Raw genomic sequence first — 8,303 nt, 5'->3', positions numbered from 1 at the left:
TAGTCTTTTCAGAAAGAAACATTTTCACCTTAAAAGGTGAACTCAGGGCTTCCCTGGTGGCGCAGTGGTTGAGAATCTGCCTGCTAATGCAGGGGACACGGGTTCGAGCCCTGGTCTGGGAGGATCCCACATGCCGCGGAGCAACTAGGCCCGTGAGCCACAACTACTGAGCCTGCGCGTCTGGAGCCTGTGCTCCGCAACAAGAGAAGCCACGACAGTGAGAGGCCCGCGCCACGCAAGGAAGACTGGCCCCCACATGCCACAACTAGAGAAAGCCCTCGCACAGAAACGAAGACCCAACACAGCAAAAATAAATAAATAAATTACTAAACTCCCACCCCCAACATCTTCTTTAAAAAAAAAAAAAAAAAGGTGAACTCAAAGGATATAATTTCTGTACCGGTCATGACACTGAGTATTGTTGAACAGCAGTCTCTCCTAAAATTAGTGCTTGAAGAGTAAGCAAAAAGTTCAGCATGAAAAAAATCACCTAATAATTTTTTTTCAATAATTTTTTTCTAACAGTTTGTTAGAATATGAGGTGCCAAATAAAATTTTTGAATAATAATGTGAAATGTTACATCAATTTGTACAGCTTATAAATAATAGCTATGTGTACAGGATGGCCTTCCAACAAATACATAATTATATAGAGGCAGTTTATGATTTTTAGATATAAATATCATCTTGCCTTTAAGTTACTTGAAGTTTCTGAATTGTTTTTTGGTAGCACAGAGCATCATAAGGGATAGAAGCAAAATGCTGTCAAATGATAGCATAAGGCTTTGGAGTTGGATAGAAATGCATGAGTTAGAAAAGAAGATCCAGAGCTTAACTAGCCTTATAAGAATAACAACTTCTAGTTCATAAGTTTCTTGTGAAGACAAAATGGAAATACACAGACACAAGACTCACTCAGCATCTGGCACACGGGTAAGCCTTCTGTGAGGAGGCAGCTGACAGTGATGCTGTGCTAACCTGTCAAAGGTCTTCTTCTCTTTTTTAATCTTAGTTTGGCGGTGCCCATCGGCATGTGAGATCTCAGTTCCCCGACCACAGATCGAACCTGAGCCCTCTGCAGTGGAAGTGCGGAGTATTAACCACTGGACCACCAGGGAAGTACCTGTTAAAGTCTTAAAACAGGACTATATCCTCTTCCTGGAGACTGAACGTTTGTAAGAAATTAGCAGTAGTGTTTGTATTTTGGGGGAAAACAAAAACAGTTAATCTCCCCTCCAAATGTTTCCTCTCTTTTCATCGGCAGTATTCAGCTCCATAGTTCAGAAATGGAGCAAACTATTCTCAGAAGTTAAAACGTTTTATGAATGTCATTCCCATGGAAACTTCTGAGGAAAAGAAGTCATGCTGATCAAGGGTAATCGATTCCGTGTAGAATCAGATACAAAATTCAGCTCTCCCTGCTTTCCAATCTATGTCTGCCTCTTTTACATCCATCCAGGATTCAGCCAGACCATTGCTTGTGCTCATAAGAAATTCAAAAGATACCTAGGCTATTTATGTCCACAAGCAGAATTTTGTCTTTATTTCTATTTATCTCTACCAAATCACAAATCTTCATAACATACACATATGCTTCTGCACTTGTGTAAAGCTTTGGGCCAATAGACAAGCAGTTCTTACCACAAATGTAATAACTGAATATAGTTTTGTCTTCATTTTTAGCAATCACACAAAAAAATTCAAGTGTGTCAAATAGATTGCTTAGGGAGTGGTTATTCACATCAGAATTCCTTTATCATTAGCTTCTTGAAGAAGACAAAGGGCTGGTTGAGAAGCGTTAAGTTAAAATGTCAGGTGCTCTTAAGCAATGAAGCAATGGAAAAATAATCAGTTTACAAAACTGTTATTTACATATAGTTTGTAAGGGCAGATTTACCTCTGGATACTCCTGGATCTCTTTTTAAATTTGTTTTAATAATGTTAAAGAGTTTTTTTCATAGACCCCAAATAATTCAGTATATAAATAAGATCATTATGCTAGAAAGAGAAATATTCGGAGTCAAGGTAACTTTAAAATCTCTTTCATATATGAAATGAAACTAACCCCTGTGCCATTAGGGATGTCAACTAAAAAAAAATGCACAAGCTTAAAGTTGAGAATTATGTCTTATTTAGTACACATTCTGAGGACTTCAAGCCCAGGAGGCAGCCTCTCAGCTAGGAGGCACTGCTCCAAAGTGGTAGGGGAGAAGCCAGGATATATAGGAGTGAAGACCAGGTAGTTGCAACTTCAAAAGATTACTGTTTAATTAAAGAAAACCAGACATCTCAAGGTAATGAATTTAGCACTTTTCTATGTATGGGAAGATGCAAGAATCAGGGTTCATCGAAATCATTCCTTTCATATGCACCTTAGCTGTCTAGGGCCAGTATCCCATTCTTTCCCATCCTGAGTCGCCTCAGGGTACACTGTTGGGGACAGCTGTAGTGGCTGATGGCTTGATGGCTGCAGCATCCTTAGTTTGCTTATATGGCTGGTAACCTTCTTCATTCACAGGGACAACGGTGAACAGAAAACACTAAAATAAAAGGAGTTGCTAAATTAAGTAAGGAGAAATATTTAGAAGACATGGTGAAGAAGTTTTTGCTTCCTCATCAGGTTTTTTGGTCAACATCTAACTGAAGGTCGGTGACCTGAGTGGTTCTAGAGTCTGGTGGCGTCAAGATCAGTTAGAGGATTAGTCTTCAGTGTGCCTTGGCACAGACCTTGCTCTCAGCTGTGTGTCACTTTGTGGCTTTTGGACAACGTTAAAATAACAGTTAAGAATAGTTGGATGATTATAATTTTTGTGACTCTCTGTTTGAATTAAAAAAAAAATCCCACAAGGACTCAGAGGCAAAAAATATACAAATCAATTTTCACTGCAAAGTAAAGGAGCTGTTACAGTGGAGGATTACTGGACTGAATGTCAATATTATGACACAGCATGAGTGTGTTTCGTGTTTGGTAATTGCAATCATTGTTGCTTTTGTTGCGGTCATCCATTTACAATGCTTGGTGTCAGTTTATTTATCTCTTGTAAAAATAAAATACAGTGTATGTGTGTGGAAAAAAGAAAAGAATAGTTGTTCCTTGCTTGAGTTTAATGACATCTCAGAATTTTCTAGCTTTGCTTCTGGGCCACTATCAAGTTACTGATCCAGATAAATTAGGTCGTGTGCTATGAGCGACCATTCACCTCCAATATTTCTTTTTATACAATCTGAATTAGCACAAAAGTGAACACTTAAAACGATGGGCTTTTAACATGAAACTTACGGAGTATGGAAGAAAAATATCATCCAAAGCAGGGATTTTCAAACATATTTTTTACCACGTCACACATTAAGAAAAACATTGTATATCACAACTCAGGACATGCAAATTTATAGATACAGTTGGCCCATATCCAAGAGTTTTGCATCCTCACATCAGCCAACGATGGATCAAAATTTTGATATATACAGTATATTTGATATATTTGATAAATACGACTGTGTATATACACACATATGCATGTGTGATACTGTGATTTATATAAGAAATATACATATATGTGGTCTTCATCCCGTTTCTGGCACAGAGCTCCTAAAACCCTTGGTATTTCCGAAGTGCTGAGTGCAGTCAACGTGCCTCTTGTCATGTTAATGAGCTGACTCTTGTAAAGCTCAAGGATGGGGGTTGGTTGCCAGTGGAGCCTACTGTGTGATTGCAGAATTGGAACTTTCAGTCCCACCACCTTAACCTCCAGGGAGGGAGAGGGGCTGGAGGTTGAATGAATCACATTATTTTTAAAATTACTCTTATTGTAAATGTGAGTTGTAGTTAATTCATTTCTGTTGCTGTATAATTTTCATTTGAATAAACATACCACATTTTCTATTTTAATTCACTCTATCATCCATGAACATTTTGTTTGTTTCCACTGTTTGACTATTACGCAAAGTGCTGTGATTAAAACTCTTGTCCGTTGTGTTTTGGTACATCTAAGCCTGCATTTCTGTAGAGTATATACTTAGGAGAAGAATTGCTGGGTCATAGAACATGTGTATCTTTGTTCCTGCTACATAATGTCTAACTGTTTTCCAAAGTATTTGCACCAATTTACCCTCTAACCAGCAGTGGATAAGAGTTGCTTTTGTACCACCTTCTCATGAAATCTTGGTATTGTCAGACTTTTAATTTTAGCTATTCCAGTGGGTATAGATCTTATTTTAGATTAAATCTCACATCCCTGATTACTAATAAGATTGAGCACGTTTGCATTTCCTCTTATGCAAAATGCCTGTTTAAGGTTTTGTCCCCCCTTATTAATTGAGCTGTCTTTTTCATTATGCTCTGTATGTAATCTCTTTGTTAGTATATGTAATATAAATGTTATGCAAATGACTTTTCCCACTCTATACCTTGTCTTTCAATATCTTCCTAGTGTCTTTTGAGGTACAGAAGTTCATAATTTTAATATTAGTCTACCATATCAATTTTTTCCTTTAAGGGCTTTGCTTTGTCCTAACAATGCTTTTTGAAAAGATCTTTTCCCTCACTGCACTCCAGCGCTACTTCTGTTATAAATCAAGCATCCATGTATGTATAGGTCTGTTTGCAGGTTCTCTTTATGGTTCCATTGATCTATGTGTCTATCATTGTAACAATCCCACAAATCTTCTCTATCCTCAGTGATTTTTATCTACTTATTTAATCAATTACTGAAAACTGTATGTTATGATTTCTCAATATGATTGTGGATTTGTATATTTCACTTTGTAACTATCAATTTTTACTTCTGACATTTTAAGGCTAAGTTATTAGATGCATACAATTTTTCACTTGTTATAAATTTCTTGCAAATTGAACTTCTTATCATCCTTCTTTATTTCTGGTAATTGAAATAGAAACTTTTTTTAAAACTTCCATGTTTTTTTGTTTTGTGGTTTTTTTTTTGTTTTGTTTTTGTTTTGCGGTACGCGGGCCTGTCACTGCTGTGGCCTCTCCCATTGTGGAGCACAGGCTCTGGACGCGCAGGCTCAGCAGTCATGGCTCATAGGCCTAGCCACTCCGCGGCATGTGGGTTCTTCCCAGACCAGGGCACGAACCTGTGTCCCCTGCATCGGCAGGCGGAATCTCAACCACTGCGCCACCAGGGAAGCCCTTAAACTTACAGGTTTTTTATTTTCTAAATGTGTTTCTTATACAGCACCTAGTTGTAATTGTCTCAAAAAATTTGCCTTTTCATTGAATCATTTGGTTTACTTACATTTAACATAATTATGGATTCAATGGTTTATACCATTATCAATCTATTGCCTCTCTGCTCCACATTCACCCTTCATTGCCAAGCTTGTGATATTGGAGCATTTCTCCCTTGACAGCTGGCATAGTGTTAAGCTTCATCAGTGGAGCCCACTGGAAGCACAAAGAAGGAGAGTGCAGAGGTCAAAAGTATGTAGAATCCCCCATGGACAGCTTCCTCTGGCACTTAGAGGGAGGCTTCCCAGTGAACCTTACTGGACTCTGTCATATTTTAACCAGTCCCTTATCGATGTTATTTCTAGTGTTGAACTTTTCACATTGCATTCCAATTCGTCTAGGTGTCAGACTGTTTCCACTAGGGTATAAGCTCCTTAGGAATAGGGTCAACGTGTTTGTTAGCTATATTCTACAGTGCTATCACTGTTCTAGGCAACAACAACGATAGCTAACCTATTCTATGTTAGACATTGTCTCATGTGTTTGAGTATAGTGGACACTTGGTCAATGTTTGTTGATAAAAGAGTAAGTTCTTATTCCCATTTTTCAGGAGAAGTAAGTGAGGATCCTAAAAGGAAAATAAGCTGCTGAAGGTCACATAACTAGGAAGTGACATGGTCAAAATTTAAACATAGGTATGTCTCTTTCCTCTATTCTGTGCTCATTGAGATACATAGATGGGTCCTGCCAAGAGGGCCTGTTGTTATTTTGTTGCTTAGAGTAGAATCCTCTGTTGAATTTGAACTCAATAGCAGGAAATAGGGGAAGAGTCTTACATAGCACTGATTATGTGCAACCATTTTTCATATATTCACTGATAAGGTGGGTCTTACTATCATCATGTTACAGAGAAAGGAACTGAAACCCAGAGAGGTTAAGTGGAACTTCTCAAGTCATACAACTTCTAAATGGCGGAGACAGAATTCAAATCCAGTTGGTCAGGCTCTTGAGTCTATACTTGACTATTAGTATACTGACTGTCCAGGTACCTTAAAAAGGTAAGGAAAATAATATGATAAATACCTATGTACCTATCACTCTACATAAGAAATAAAACATTACCCCATGTACAGATTACATTGTCCTGAATTTGGTGGTTATCATTCATATGCATATCTTTAGGTTTCTCATATATATAAAAATACCATGCAATATACAGTATTATTTCCATGTAGGTATATAAATGACATTCCTCAGTAAATACTTGAATGTGTACTCTGTGCCAACCACTCTTTTAAGTACAGAGCAAACATAGTGACAGAACAAAACCCCTGCTCTCATGAAATTTAATTCTGGACTGGGAAGACAGACCATAAAGCATAAACAAAGCAATACATAATATAGCTGGTGGTAATAAGTAAAACAAAGTAATACATGTTAAGGGATGATGGGGCTGTGGAAGAAAATGAAACCCTCTTTTATCAAGAGATATTTGGGCAGATATCTGAAAGAAATGACAGAGTGATGTCTTACATTTAAAAACAAAAACCACTCTTGCCAGTGTGGAGAATAGATGACAGTGGGCCAGGAATGGAACCAGGGAGACAAGTTTCAGAAAGTCCAGATGAGAGATAATGGTGGCTTAGATTTTTGAGGAGGCAATAAGTGGTCAGATTTTGCTTGTATTTCGAAAGTAGCATTTATATTTATAGAATCAGTGGCATGTAATCTTTATCCTTGATTTGTCCTTGTGTTGTGGGAACCAAGATTTCCTTGGCTTCGTAAAGTGATCTGGGCAACTTTTGTTCCACCTTTAGGAAAACTTGGATCAAATAGGAACTAACCTTTCCATAAAATATTGATAGAACTCACTGTAAAGCCATTCAGGCCTGGGATAATTTGGGAGTGGGATGGGGTGGAGTGGAGGCCACTGACTACCATTTTGATTTTTTTAATTCTTAGTGTTTTCTTCAAATTCTCACTTTTTAATTACAGCATCCTATTTTTCTTTGAATTTTTCCATTTCATTGAAGTTTTCAAATTGGTTAGCATACGCTTGTTTGTATTATTGTGTTTGCATTTTTATCCCTGTTTTTCATTCTGTATTTTATTTATTTTCATATTTTCTCTTTTTATGTATTAGTCTTGCATGGCTGTCTAATTAAACTTTTTGAAGAACAAAATCTGGGTTTTAAAAGATCTTCACTAATTTTTACTATCATTGTCATTTTTATCTGTTTCAAAGTGTTATGCCTGTGAGAAGATAAGTAGTATTTCCTTACCTTTTGTTTTTCTAGATGTTCTCTAATGATTCCCCCCACCCCAGCTTCTTCACTGAATGCTTAGCTTATTCTCATGGCTCAAAGGCCTGAAAGTACAAAACATTTTGCAGTGGAAACCCAACCTTCCATACTTGTCCCCATATGCTCATTTCTTATCATGGTACACACAGGCGAGTACTGTTCTTAGTTTCCCATGCGTCATTATAGATGGTCTTCATGCATATACTAATACATATAGTCTCATTTTCCTACTTTTTTTTTTTTTTTTGCGATACACGGGCCTCTCACTGCTGTGGCCTCTCCCATTGCGGAGCACAGGCTGCGGATGCGCAGGCTCAGCGGCCATGGCTCATGGGCCCAGCCACTCCGCGGCATGTGGGATCCTCCCGGACTGGGGCACGAACCCGTGTCCCCTGCATCGGCAGGCGGACTCTCAACCACTGCGCCACCAAGGAAACCCGCTCATTTTCCTACTTTTTAGTAAAAGGTTACATATTATAAATACTCATCCTGACCCTCCTGTTTCACTTAATAATATATTTTATAGATTTTCTATAACACTACATATGATATTTTCTAATTTTTTATAGCTACATAATATTATATATATTTTGTTCAAACATTCTCCTATTGATAGCCTTTGGGTTGTTTTTCATTTTTTGTTGTTATAAATGATGTTTGTAACAGACATCACTTGGATCTTTTCATCCTCATCAGGATCCTTTTTCATTAATTTTTCCTCTTGCACTCCTGTGATGACCCATCTAGCACGAGCTATGCTTTACTCCAACCAGACAGTGCCTTGTCCAATGCCCAAGACATGTGACTTTCTG

The sequence above is a fragment of the Delphinus delphis genome, chromosome 11 (assembly GCF_949987515.2).
Source record: "Delphinus delphis chromosome 11, mDelDel1.2, whole genome shotgun sequence".
Taxonomy (NCBI): domain Eukaryota; kingdom Metazoa; phylum Chordata; class Mammalia; order Artiodactyla; family Delphinidae; genus Delphinus; species Delphinus delphis.
This window is presented reverse-complemented; position numbering follows the sequence as displayed.